This window comes from Puma concolor, chromosome E1 (genome assembly GCF_028749965.1).
Source record: "Puma concolor isolate L17-30 chromosome E1, mPumCon1.1.hap2, whole genome shotgun sequence".
NCBI classification, from domain to species: domain Eukaryota; kingdom Metazoa; phylum Chordata; class Mammalia; order Carnivora; family Felidae; genus Puma; species Puma concolor.
In genome coordinates this window covers 16,192,777-16,207,213 of record NC_141680.1, presented here as the reverse complement: position 1 = coordinate 16,207,213, position 14,437 = coordinate 16,192,777, and the positions used below count along the sequence as shown (strand labels likewise).

At 52.8% G+C, this 14,437-nt stretch overlaps 1 protein-coding gene across 1 annotated transcript in view; it reads left to right on the top strand.

Moving 5' to 3' along the window:
• The window catches only part of RPH3AL (rabphilin 3A like (without C2 domains)), a 147,315-nt gene that overhangs the window by 63,633 nt on the left and 69,245 nt on the right, over positions 1-14,437 (top strand).

The following is a 14,437-nucleotide window of genomic DNA, read 5'->3' as shown; positions in this document are numbered from 1 at the left end:
CTGCGGGAGTGTCTACTGCGTGTCTGTGTGTGTCTGTGCATGCACACAGTATCCTGTGCTTGTTGGCAAGAAGAACTGAGGCCTTAGGTCAAATGGCCTGTCTTCTAGGGCCACCTGTGGGGAGTGGACCTCTGGATTTCTCAGGCCCGGGTATGAATTCGGTTCTTCCACTAGCTGGATGACTCCAGAAAACTTGTTTAATACGTTGAGTCTCGTCTTCCTCATCTGTAAAATAGGGATAACGATAATATGTACCCTAGAAAGTTGTGAGGATTATTTATTACATGCAAAGCTCTTAAAAACCTTATTTGGCACATAAGTACTCAATAAATTTTATTCGTCATTTTAAATAAATAAAATCCACCTCAGGGCCAGTGTGCTAGGATAATACTTCTTATTCTGTTGATCTGCTCTCAATCCCTGGCCCCTCAAATGAGAATGATTTTTGCTGCAAAGTCAAATGGATTTTTCCCTTATCTTATACTCTACAGATTATTCTAAATTGTGCCACATATTAAATTGGTTCCTATTGAGTCCAGGACTTCTTTTTTTGTTTTTTAATTTTTTTTAATGTTTAGTTTTGAGAGAGAGAGATAGAGACACACACATACACACACACACACACACACACACACACACACACACACACAGAGTGTGAGTTGGGGAGGGGCAGAGAGAGGGTGACACAGAATCCAAAGCAGGCTCCAGGCTCTGAGCTGTCAGCACAGAGCCCGATGAGGGTCTCAAACTCATGAACTGCGAGATCATGACCTGAGCCGAAGTCGGACGCTTAACCGACTGAATCACCCAGGCGCCTTGAGTCCAGAACTTCTTAAAGTAACTGTTTTTCCTGGAGTTTCTAATTACCTTTCTTTTCTTATTGACCCAAGAATAATGTGCCTTCCAATCCTCAGGATTATTTAGCATCTCAATTTTACTCTCTATGGCATGGAGCCTACATTTTTTTCCTTCGAGACACTTAGCCTTAACTCCAGCCCAGACTAGTTGCTGCATAGCTGTCATCATAGGACTTCCCTTGACTGCCTTCCTAGGTTAGAGACACTTTTCCCAAGTTACTATATCTTCCTCTTTGTTTTTCACTCTAGTTTTACTGGCACCCATCTTCAATGTGTTTTAAGCCTAGAGTTGGTCAACAAGACAAAGTTGGTCAACAAGCCTATCTTTTGGTCAACAAGACAAAGATGGAAACTTCTCTCTTGAGATTACACTGGGTAAGGGAACCGAAAGCAAATAATGATCAAATAAGAATACTTCAGGACGTAATACATTCTGGGAATATAACAGGGGATAGAAGATCGGGGATGGGGTGGGATGGGGTGGGGTGGTTAGAACAAGAGGACTGTAGAATATAGAGAAGTCAAAGAAGTAAACATGGACTTGGCCACATGGAGGCCATCGGCAGCCTTGATAAGATCATTTTGAGTTGCATTCAAAAGCTGGACGAGAGAACCAAGAGGCAAAAAGGTCAATATACCAAACTAATAAGTGGGAAAGCCAGGATTTCAGATAAGGTCATTTTTCCCCTGTCTGTGACACGTGGTGAACTGGGCTAAGGAGTGTGGATTCGCTGGTGAAGGGTCCCAAGAACAGTGGAGATGCGGCCGGGCAGGGGGTGGGGTGCACTTGTGCGTCAGCTCCCCCTTAAGCCCTTCGTGGCCTTGGACCAGATACCAACATAGGTAGTAGGCAGAGGGACTCAGAACGCCTTGTTCCCAGCCCTCGGGCAGGTTCGGTTATATTCTGTGACTTCTGCCTGGGACAAGGGGGCCCAGCAGCCTATTTCCTCTTTCTACCCCCCTACCCCCACCACTGCTATAAATGTCCAGGTTTGTGGGGCCATGACGAGGGGGCAGAGCCTTGTCTCTTCCCCTGGAAAAGTCTGGGACCTCTGCTGTAGAGGCCGGCTCCTGCCCTGACTGCTGAAGAGTCCTTGGAGAGCCATTTCCTAGGCAACAGTGGCGTTCCCGGGGAATGACCTCGGTTGCATGGGGGTGGACAGGGTACAAAATATTCTTCTAGATGCCCTGCCCCATGGTATCCTGGAGCACTGGGCTGGTCCAGAGACATTTCCATTTGAAATTGTTCTTATTTTGCAGCAGGCTGATGACCTGGTTTTGGCTTGGGTGGTGAGGCAGGGAGGCCTTTGAGTTTCTGAGGGGAGTTGCTCCTGGGTAGAAGTGGAGGAGAGGGTGCTAGTTGGGGCCACAGACGAACGATGGGCATTTGGAGGTTTTCTTCATCCATCCTTGAGAAGATTGTGTCATTCGCTCATTCATCCATCCATTCATTCTGCAAACAGTAGCGGGCCTCCTACGTGCAGGCCGTTCTAGGTGCTGACAATACCATGAACGAGAAAGGCAAACAAACCCCTTGCCCCCGTGGAGATTTTTTCCAGGGGTGGGAGAAGAGAGACAACAGACAAACACACCGTGAATTAGAGCAGGGCAGTGTGGTGGAGTATGACCACGAAGGCCGCTCTGAGCTCAGAGCTGAAGGAGCCAGCCCTGGGAAGATCCGGTTGGAAAAGGGTTCCAGGCAGAGGGAGCAGCAAGCATGAAGTTCCTGAGGTGGAAACCAGCTGGGGCATGTTCAAGGAACTGACGAAGGCACCTGGGGCAGAGGCGGGCATGCCGATCCCACAAGAGCTTCGAAAGTCAAGGTCAGGAGTTGAGCTTTGGTTCTAAGTTTAATAGGATGCCAGTGGAGTGTTTTAAGCAAGGGTGTGATGTGATCTGATTTGTCTTTGTACATGATGAGCCCAGCTGCTGGCGGCTCATCCTAATCCGTCTGGCGAGTGGGTTGCAGGGGGAGATAAAGTGACAGTGGGAGACCGGTTAGGCACTGCCTGTCATTAGGGATGAGACAGTGGGGGTGGAGATGAGGCAACACAGCCTGGGGGGGGTCACATATTTTCACTGTATCTAAGCAGGTGGGGACAGGTTACAGAGGGTGATCTAGGGTCCCGGGAGGGAAAGCAGGTCCTAGGCTGCAGATGGGCCGAAGCAAGAGACCACTCCGTCTGCCCTGTGTGATAAAGGGGCGGTGGTCCTCCTGGGCTTGCCAGTGAGTGCCGTTCCTGTGCACATGGGCGTGGGTTGCCGTCCCAGCTCGACCACAGCACCGGGACCTTGTACAAGGTCTCTAGGACTTAACCTCTGGGCTTCTGTTTCTTCACCTGTAAATGGGGTAATAAAGCTTCTTACGTCACCATGGGGTGGGTGTGAGGAGGAGGTGAGCTAAGGAGGCGGAAGCCCTTAGCAGAGTGCAGGATCCATTTCAAAGACCCAGTAAAGGATACCTGTTGCTGTTATTCATCCACTTCGAGGTCCTGGCTGTTCAGACCCAGGATGGAGCTGACCTTCCATGTATCTCAGATTTAGTGACACCCTATGTCTCAGCTCAGGCCGCCAAAACCAAATGCCACGGACTACGCAGCTGCCCTAAGAGAAATTTGTTTCTCACAGTTCTGGAGGCTGGAAGTCCAAGATCAAGGTGCCGGCTGATTCACTTTCTAGTACAGACTCTCTTCCTGGCTCGAACACTCCTGGCTTGTCACTGGGTCCTACCTGGCAGAGAGCGAGCTCTGGCCTCTCTTTTCTCATAAGGACACCAATCCTACTGGATCAGGACCCCACCATTATGACCTCATTTAACCTTAATTACCTCCTAAAGACCCCTTGTCTCCAGGACAGTCATATTGGGGGTTAGGAGAGCTAACTGATGATACTCTCCATCAGTATTTGAATTTTTAGGGGATACAATTCAGTCCATAGCACCCCACATTTTCCTTATTAGAACTCATGTTTTCTTGTACTTAAAATTGGAGCTCCCACAATTAGTCGTATAGTTTTGATAAGTCATATAAAAGTTTCCAGATGTCTTTGTAGCTCTTCAGCGTTGGATGTCCTGAGCCAGCAGGGAGATGCCTTGGTTTCTGTCAAGTACTTCATGTAAATGTTAACACTCAATCACTTACACAACTGTTGTGGGCTAATTTGGGGTTAGAGGAATCCAAAAGGAGAGGTGTCTAGAACAGTGACTTCCCTCAGGTCCTGACAGTCAAGGTGGGCAGACTGTATTGTCTAGAGTGATGCTCAACACGGCTGGACCAGCGTTCCAGGAGGAGAGCAGTGGGGAGGTCTGCCTGTAGGAGCTGGTTCCTGGAAGCTGACTGGGCTTCTGAGAGGCTGAGAGCAGAGTGAAGGGCATTTCGAGGAGGGGAGAACAGCACAGCAGAGGCACATAGCTGGAAACAGGCTGGGCAAGGACTTGACGATAAGGATGCAGGCCCCGAGGACGAGGAGAAGTGGGCTGAAAGAAGGAAGGACGTAGGAGAAGGCATCAGATTTGACTGGGGAACGGGAGCCTTGGGGGAGGGACAAGACAAGATCCTGGGGACTGGAAGACGTGGGGGCAGGGCCGAGATCTTTGGAAGGAGATGGGGCTCATTAGAAGGAAGAGGTGTCTTGAGGGCCAAGCTGCATTTGAGCAGAGTAGGCAGGTCTATATGGCCCTGGGTCCCCCGGGAAATGGCCACAGAGGTGCAGACCCCCTGCCAGGGTGGGGCCACTCTGCCGGGTGGTGGTCACTTACAGCCAAGTCCCAAGAGAATCAGGAGGGAGGTTCAGACTTAACCTTAGAGCCCCTGTTCTAGTTAAAGGTTTAGTTAAAGCTTTGCAGGGGCTCTACAGTGTCTGGGAGGGGAGGGACGGCGTCCTCCTTTCACTTATCCATCAAATATTTATTGTAGGTCTGTGCGTACAGGCACTGGGGATACAGTGTAAACACACACAGACCCTGCCCTCTGGAGGGGGTGTTAAAGGATTATGGATCATTAATTACAGTTGTGGTTGGGGTTACTGAGGCGGCCCTGGGGGACTGAGAGAGCTCTAACAGGGCACTGGACCTAATGAGGGGCATCAGGAGCCCTCCCCTCTGGGCTCACCAATTTCTAGGGAGCTTCCCCTGTTTATTTCCACATCACTGGCCACCTTCTCACCTTTTGCCTGCAGCCCTGGGTGCTGGGAGGTGTGCAGGCGTGGGCAGGCTCCAGAGAGGGGATGCTGGGGAGACCTCCGACACGGGAAGTGTTCAGATCCAAGCCTGGGGGGCACATGCGCGGGCGCTCCTGGCCACACGGAGCTGTCCCCAGCAAGAGCCCTGACGCATTCAGCAGTCACAAGCTAATGAGTGTGCTGGTAGAACCCATGCTGGTCCTTGGTGCAATGTCCCCTCCGTAATTGGGTCTGCACGCCCAGGCCGCCAGCCCTCATTACCAGAGGGCTGTGGTGGGAAGGGAAAGGGGCTGGCTGGTTAATTAGAGAGCCCTGGTGCTTCTGATTGCTTAGGCGCTGAGTCAGCCAGCTTTCGGTTTGATTGAGAGTCTTCACCAACCATGGCGGAGCGGGGGCAGACAGGGCCGCGGGAGACCCCACCTGAGCCCAGGACGGCGTTGTCACTGTGCAGGGGAAGCAGTCACGGTTTGTCTGGTCTCGGCCAAAATGCGGACCCAGAGGGGCTTGCGCATGAAACAGAGGTCTCTGTGATGTGTTCGCTGAGTCCATGTGAAAGAGGGACTCTTTCTACTCTGCTTCAAGCCCTTAGGGACAATCCAGCTTCTTGTGGGGTCAGGCACCCTGCACAGGATAGGGAAGCCCGGCAGGAAGGGGCCACGCCCCGAACCCGATTCCTGCCCCCCGCCCCTGCTCAGGGCCCTGAGGAGGTGTGTCCTTCGGGGGAGCTGGCAGTGACCCCCACCCCCCGCACTAATCCCCATGACCTCATCTGACCCCGATCACCTCCCAAAGGGTCCCCTCCAAACACCATCACCGTGGGGGTTAGGACGGTGACGCATGAATTTTGAGGGAGCACATTCAGCCCCTGGTACCTGCTGAACAGAAACCCTGGGGGGTGGGGGCGCTGACCTGTGTGTAACAAGGGCTCCAGGGGATGCTCATTCTCTTTGGGTTTGAAAACCTCTGCTCTAAGGTCCCAGCCCCAGGCCCGGCCCAGGACCTCTGCCTGTCTCCCTCTCCTTGCCCTCCCCCACACCCCCCAGTCCCCACATCCCCCCACACCTCCCCCGCATACCTCCTCACCCCCACACCACACACCACACACCACACGCCCCAGCTCAGGGTCTCCCACACCCTCCCTCAGGCCATCCTCGCTCTCACAAACCGTGGGCCCCGAGGCCGAGGCCGTGTCTTTCTCACTTTGTGATGTCCTTTAGGGTTTATAAAGCCGTTTCGCAAAACTTTTTGAGCCTCAGGACAAAGCCGTAAGGAGAGCAGGGGGCTTCGTCTGAGGTCATGTGGCCCAGTTGGGTGACCCAGCCAGGTGGTGGGGAGCTGGGTTCCCCGGGGGTGTTCGCTGCACCGTGCTTGCCGCTCCGTCATTTCTTCAGACCAAAGCAGCCACCTCATCTCCCTTCCTGGGAGAAGCAGGGCTGTCTTTGTAGAGAACACGGAAGAAGAAACATACTCAGTGGTTAAATATCAGAAACTTTCTCTGAAATCAGGAATAAGACAAGTGCTACGTATCTTTATCCAACATTGTGCTAGAAGCCTGGCCAGCGCAATCAGGCAAGGGAAGAAGCGTATGGTACAAGGATTGGAAAAGAATAGCTAAAACCGTCATTATCTCTGAAGAACATGATTATGCAACTAGAAAAATCTGAAAGAATCTAAATACAAATGGTTACGGGGCGCCTGGGTGGCTCAGTCGGTTAAGCGTCCAACTTCAGCTCAGGTCATGATCTCATGGTTCACGGGTTCGAGTCCCGCGTCGGGCTCTGTGCTGACAGTTCAGGGCCTGGAGCCTGCTTCGGATTCTGTCTCCCTCTCTCTCTGCCCCTCCCCTGCTCACGCTCTGTCTCTCTCTCTCCCTCTCTCTCTCTCTCCCTCTCAAAAATAAATGAACAGTTAAAAAGTAAATAAATACAAATGATTACAGTTAGTAGGTGAATTTATTAGCAAGGTTATTGCATACAAGTTTAATATACATGTAAAAAAATCAGTATTTCCATACATCTGAGGCAAAAATGAGAGAAAATAAAAAGTCCAATTTATGACAATAGACGCTGAGATGCAAGAGGGAAAAGAATGGTCTCTTGAATGAATGATGCAAAGCTATTTGGATATGCATATGGAAAAAAATGTATCTTGACTTTTACCTCATAGTAGGCACAAAAGTCAATTCTAGATTGAATATAGATTTAAATGTAAAAGGTAAAATTACAAATACTTGGGAGGAGGGGCGCCCGGGTGGTTCAGTCACTTAAGGGTCGGACTTCGGCTTAGGTCGTGATCTCACGGTTTGTGAGTTCGAGGCCCACGTCGGGCGGGCTCTGTGCTGAGAGCGATCCTGCTTTGGCTCCCCTGTCCCGCTCTCTCTCTGTCCCTCCCCTGCTTGCTCTCTCAAAAATAAAATAAAAATATTAAAAATAAATAAACGCTTTGGAGGAAAGATAGGCAAAAAAGGATACAGGGGAAGTCGCTTAAAGTCAAAGAGGGGGTGCCTGTGTTAGCATGGAAGATGCCTTCAGGGACCCTGCGTACACCCGGGTGGCCCTGTCTGGGGGCCGCCCTCCCACCTGGACTCTGCCCGGTGCCAGCAGCGTGGCTGGCTGGCTGCCCCGACCACCACTGGGGGAAACACCTTTTTGAGCCACTTCCCCACGACCTTCAGGGGCAGCCTGAATGCTCTCAGGATGTTCCCAGGGCAAAAGCTAAATCCTGGGGCTGAGCTGGGCCCACCTCGGCCAAGGGCCCGTGCGAGCAAGAGAAGAGCGGCCCTCTCGGGGACCCTCCCCTCTTTTGGAGTCAGCTCAGCGCCCTAGGCCTGTCCTTGCGAATGAAAATGGACTTGCATGAAGCGCTGCCTCTCTGCAGAACTCCGTCCCTCATTGATCCTGCCGCGTGTGTTGGGTTGGCGGTACCTGTGATGAACGAGGCAGGAGGCAGCCTGCCCCTCGTGAGCCCTGCTGGTAACACTGAGCGTCAGTACTTGCCTCACTTTCCCGTGCCGGACACGGTTCTGAGGGCTTTTCACGCATTAGCTTATTCAGTCCTCCTAACAGCCCTGTGGGGCAGCACTGTTATCATCACCCTTTTACAGGTGGGGAAACTGAGGCACTGAGTGGTTAAACCCTGCCCAGGGTCACTCAGCTAGTTAGATGCGGAGACAGGATTTGAAACCAAGCAGGCTGGTTCTGAGCATCCTGGCTGTGAACTGCGGTCCTACATCCCCTCCGTGGAGTGTATGACCTGGACAGGTAAGATGGATGGGAACGACTAAATACAATAATTTCGGAAAGCTGCAGGCAGAAATGGGGAGCGTGGGGGGAGGGAGTAAGAAGGAGCGACTTTGTTTTGGATGCACAGCGTGGGCCTCTATGAGATGACATTTGCACTGGGACCATGACGAGAAATTGAAGTCGGATCTAAAGAAAGTGTCCCAGGCCAAGAGGGTGCGTGGACGAGGTGCTGTGGGGGGAAGTGCAGGGCACAAGTGAGAAACAGAAGGAAAACGGCCAGGAATCTGGGGAGGCAGAGGGCCTCACAAATGACCCTTCAAATCTCTAGTCTGGCCCTTGTTGGGCCCACATAGTGGGGGGCTGCCCCCCCGCTCCTTGAATTAACTTGAGTCCCTCAAAATAGGGGGCAATTAAAAAACATGTTTTTTAATTTGTGGTAGAATGTACGTAACATAAAATTGATGATTTTAACAGGTTTTTAAAAAATGTTTATTTAGAAAGAGAGAGAGAGAGCACACATGCCAGTGGGGAGGGGCAGAAAGAGGCGGGGAGAGAGAATCCCAGGCAGGCTCCTTGCTGTCAGCTCACAGAGCCCAATGTGGAGCTCGAACTCACGAACCATGAGATCATGACCTGAGATGAAATCAAGAGTCGGATGCTTACCCAGCTGAGCTACCCAGGCACCCTAATTTTAATGGTTTTTTTAAAAATGTTTATTTATTTTGAGAGAGAGTGCGTGAGCAGGGAAGGGGCAGAGAGGGGGGGGGGAGGGAGGAAGGGAGGGAGGGAGAGAATTCCAAACAGACTCCATGGGCAACACAGAGCTTGACCTGAGGCTTAATCAGATGACCACGAGATCAGGACCTGAGCTGATATCAAGAGTCAGATGTTAAACCGACTGAGCCACCCAGGGGCCCCTAACCCTTTTTAAGTGTGTGGTTCAGGGGCATTAAGTACATTCACATTGTTGTCCTACCATCTCCGCCACTATCTCCAGAACTTTCTCTTCTTGAAAAACTGAAAGTCTGTACCATTAATCACTAACTCCTATGCACCCCCTCACCCCTCTGCCCTGTCCCTGGCATCCACCAACCTACTTTCTGTCTCTATGAGTTTGGCTACTCTAGGTACCTCGTATAAGCGGAATCATACAGTGCGTGTCTTTTTCTGACTGGCTTCTTTCGCTGAGCATACTGTCTTCAAGGTCCGTGCGTGTGGTAGCATGTGTAAGAATTTCCTGCCTTTTGGGGGTGCCTTGGGGGCTCAATTGGTGAAATGTCTGACTGTTGATTTCAGCTCAGGTCATGATCTCATGGTTTGTGCGATGGAGCCCCATGTTGGACTCCATGCTGATCATGGAACCTGTTTAAGATTTTCTGTCTCTCTCTCTCTGACCCTCCCCCACTTGCATTCATGTACATGCACGTGCTCTCTCCCTCCCCCCCCCAAAAAGAATTTCCTGCCATCTTAAGATCAAATAATATTCTGCTGTGTGTATATAACCCATTTTGTTGATCCGTTAGGTCGATGGACATGTGGGTTGCTTCCGCATTGTAGCTGTTGTTAATAGTGCTGCTATGAATATGGGTGTGTGACTCTCTCTTCGAGGCTTTGCTTTCAGTTCTTTCCAGAAGTGGAATTGCTGGATCATGTGATAGTTCTATGTTCGATTTCCTGAGGAGCTGGCAAACTGTTCTCCATGGTGGCTGCACCATTTTCGCAAATCCCACCAGAGGTGTATGAGGTTTAGGAGGGGGCGGTTTTTCGCAGAGCCTGCCTGCCGTGTGGACTCCCAGTGAAGGTCGTCCACGTCCACGTGTCCCCGTCCCCGACTCCCTTTCCTAACCCAGCCCCCAGCGGCTCTGTCCCTCGGTGTGGCCACAAAAGCAGCAACCGTTTCATTCCATCCGAGCTGCCTCCAGACTGGCCTCCCCGTGTCCTCTCTCCTCCTCGACCCAGTTCAGATGTGGAAGACGTGCGTTTGTGTGCCTCATTACAAAGATGGATTTTTTCATTCAACTACTCATGTTTCCTAAATTCCCTGGGAAAGTCACTTCATTCGTCTGCCCCGCGGGCGTGCTCTGGCTGCCGATGCATCACCCAGGCTGCTTGGCAGGAATCGACTTGGCTGCCGTTGCCAAGATTGGAGGATTGGACCAGACACCGCACAGCATCTTGGAACATCTGCCTTGCTCCGGAATCTAAGGAACAGAATATCTCCATTAAGGCACACTTCTCTCTGGCCGTCCTGGAGGCTGCGCCACGACTTTTCTTCCCCGAGCCTAGCTTCTTCCTTGCCGTTTTGTGCAGTTCAGAGTCCATTCTGTTCACCCTGTCGTGCCACTGACCTTCAGGGTCGTCAGGACAAAGGCAGCAGAAGAGCTGCCGAGCGAGAGAGCGAGCGAGGGTGGCCCCTGGGAACCACGCAGCCTCCTGACATCAAAGCCCAGAGCTTCCCAGAGAGACACCGGGGTTATGGCCATTGGGTGCCTTCCTGCAGCCCTCCGGAGACTCTCCCACTCAGTCCACCTTCCTGCCGAGCCCCGCTCACCGCCGGCGCCAGATAGTGCAGCACCGAGAGAAGCGTGTAGGCGGAGGTGTGGGGTGATCAGGAGCACAGGGCCCTGGGAGAGGCTGCTGAGTGCAGCGGGTTCTCGGCCAGGCCTAGACCTGGGAGGGTGGGCACTGAGGAGCCGGGGAGCTCTGCAGGGGCAGGGTGAGAGGAAGAGCTGGGGCTGGTGGCTGTAGCTGGTGGGGGGCGGTGGGTCAGGGGAAGGGTGGTGGAGGAAGGAGGAAGAGCGGGGAGGGAAAGAACGGGGCCAGGCTGCTGAGGATCTTGTAGGCAGCAAAGCCATCAAAGGGTGCACAGCAGGGGATGACACCCAGGCAGGTCTTTGGGGATGACATCCAGGGGCAGATTTGGAGGAGGGAAGATGTAGTGGGTTGGAGAGCCTGCTGGATGCTGCATTACTCAAGTAGCAATAGCAAGGGCCTGAATTCAGAGAGGGACAACCAGGATGGAGACTTGAAAGACAGTTAATGAGTTACAAATAACAAAAGCCGCCAGTGATTGAGAGCTCGATTAATTACCAGCCACCCTGGGAGGTCATGATCCCCACCCTGCAGGTGAGGAAACAAGTGTGTGGAGGTTAGTCCCTTGCCTGGCCACATGAGGGTCAGTGGCAGGGTCTGATGGCCTTGCCCCGTGTGCTGAGCCTGTGCTCAGGGCCTGCCGTGCAGGGTGTGGCTGGGGCGGCAGCAGGCATGGGGACGGGCTGGGGGGCTTGTTGATGCAGAGAGGACTGAGGTCACTTGGGGAAGCCATGGGGACCTCGTGGTCTGTGGGCAGGATTCCGGGCCGTGGATCTGAAGAGGGTCCCTGGAGGGAGATGGGCAGTCCAGAGGTGGATGTCGGGGGTGGGAAGTGGGGGGCAACCGAATTGGTATGGGAGAAAGTGAAGGCCTGGGTTGAGGAGAAGATGTACATGGCAGGAGGGTAGGGGGGGCGGCTGTATTCTCCCCCTGAACATGCCTAAATGACCTCGTGGAGACATTTCTGCAACTTCTTGTTCCTATGTGGGTGTCATGCTTGTGAAACGTCAGGGCTTGTCTATACGGCAAGTGAACCAGGGTCACTGGGCACCTGCTACGTACGGTCAGGTCAGGTCACCCAGGTGTGAGCGGAGTTACAGTGAGAAGGATTGATCCATAAAAATGGCAGGGGAGCTGCCCAGTAGGGCGTTGGGGGCCTAGAAGGTTGGAGAGAGCTGGGCCTCCAGGAGGGGTGGTTCTCCCCTGCCCAGCCCCTTAAGCTGTGAGGGAGGCACCACCCCATCCTCCTGACTGGCCCTTGTGGGGCCGCCTTCGAAGGGCCTCAAGAGCTCAGGGCTTTTCATCTGAGTGCTCCATCTGAGAGCTGAAATTTGGTGCCTCAACTCGGGCTTTACCCTGAGCCCTGACTGCCAGTACCGGCACCTCCGGCTTTACCCCGACTGTGTTTCCAGAATTCACAACTCCTGTCCTGTCCCGGGCTGTGCACCTTGGAGCCCTACTCCAAGCATCCTGCCCTGTTCCTCTCCTGCACCAGGGCCCTGAGCGCTGGGTGGCACTTGATAACCCATTTTTTTGTATAATCTTTGAGCTAAAATGGTTTTCACATTTGCAAATGGTTGGGAAACAATCAGAAGAAGAATATCTCGTGACGCGTGAAAATTATGCGAAATTTCAGTTTCGGTGTCCATGAAGTCTGTTGGACAAGCCACGCCCACTCATTTACATATGGCTACTTAGGCTTGACCGTGGCACGGTTGAGTAGTTGTGACAGAGAGCGTAAAATCTTTGCTTTCTCACCTTTTACCGAAAAAGTATGCCAACCCTTGTCCTAACCCGTTAGCCCTGACCCAGGGCACCAGGCCACTGGCGTGAGAAGGGGTGTGTTTCCTTCCCCTCCCTGTTACGTGTTGGTGGGGGCCAGAGTTGTTGCTGGGGCTCCAGAGCACTAATGAATTCAATAAGATGGTATCCCCTTACTTGTATTGGTTCTACTTTCCTGGAATTTTAAGAAGTACGTTTCACCGTGGCATAGAGGTTAAGGGCCCTGACTTTGGGCTGCCTGGCTTGGGCAAGTTTCCTCTCTGCCTCCGTTTCCTCACCTGGAAATTAAGAATAACAATGGCCCCTGCCTCACAAGGTGGTGAGAGGGTTGGAATGAGTGAAGTATATGGTAAGCTCTTAGAAACAATGCCTGGCTGTGTTCTAAAACTCAGATGGTATAGAGCCTATACACTTCAACTCTGCCCAGCCCCATCCTTAAGCAGCCTGGGTGTTTGTGTTCTGCACACCCTTCTATGTCCACATGCATGCGAGCACACACAGATGTACGTAGGTACATAACTTTATTTTTTTAATGCTTCTTTGTTTTTGAGGGAGAGAGAGAGCATGCGAGCGTGAGCAGGGGAGGGGCAGAGAGACAGGGGGACAGAGGATCCGAAGCAGGCTCCAGGCTCTGCGCTGACAGCAGCGAGCCCAACGGGGGGGGGTTCAAACTCATGATCTGTGAGCTCATGACCTGACTTGAAGTCGGACACTTAACCGACCGAGCCACCCAGGCACCCCTACATACATAACTTTAAATGGGACCGTAATAGGCTCTTTACTCTGTAATTTTCCCTTTTTTTTTCCCACTTAATAACATCAAAGATTACCCCCCCCCCCCACCACACCCTCCACCCGCTTCAGGTCTATACCTGGCAATCTAATTCCATCTTTAGGAGCTGTGTGATCTAAGGGAATTTTTCACACTTACCTGTGGCCCCTCTGGGGCTGCTCACACACCCGCTGGGGATCAGGACCGGGGCAGGACGCTGGGCCCACCCCTCACTCCGGACATCTCTCCCCCTGCTCCCCGTTAGTTCTGGCCCCTTCTGTCCGTCCCACCTCTCTCAGGGCCACGTGCCGCTTGCTTTGCGGCTTTGCCGGTTAGCTCCTTTGGCTTTCCTCTGCTCAGGCTTCCCCCCCTCCCCTATGCCTGAAATCCAGTCAAGGCCTTAGGTCAGGTTCTTTCCCAGAAGGGAATCAGAGGATGGACACGGCTCGTGGGTTGGGGTGGGGCCGTGGGGCCTAAATCTGTAGGTGAAGTACATGCGCATCTGCTCGGCGCTACCCGCCTACTGTTCGCTCACCTGCAGCGAGTGGACCCCGCATCGGGAGACCCAGCCACAGCCACAGCTCTGTTCTGATCCCTGCTGGGATCCCGGGTAAAATTCCCTTCCCCCTCTGGGCCTCTGTCCTCCCTTGTGAAAGGAAACCGTTGGATGAAAGAGTCTCTCGGGCCCTTCCAGCAGTTTCCTTCTGTGAAGCTCAGGCTTAGTCAGCCCTTGTCGTGTTGCCACCCCAGAACCTGGTCCCCAGGGGCTGCGCTGGCCTCACAGATCAGGGAGCGGCAGCTGAGAGCTAAACCTCATTTCTCAAGCCTCCCGAATACAGTTCGGCTTGTTGCTTTAAAGCCGTCATCAGTTTCTCTCCCGGTCTGCTTTGGCTCAGACTATGATTGCATCCGTGTCCTCTTAGCAGGGGGAAGCCAGTGTGGGGGTTGGCATGTGCTTCTGAGAGCCCCTCTGCCTCTGATGTTTCTCTGACGCCATATGCCCCTCATGGCAA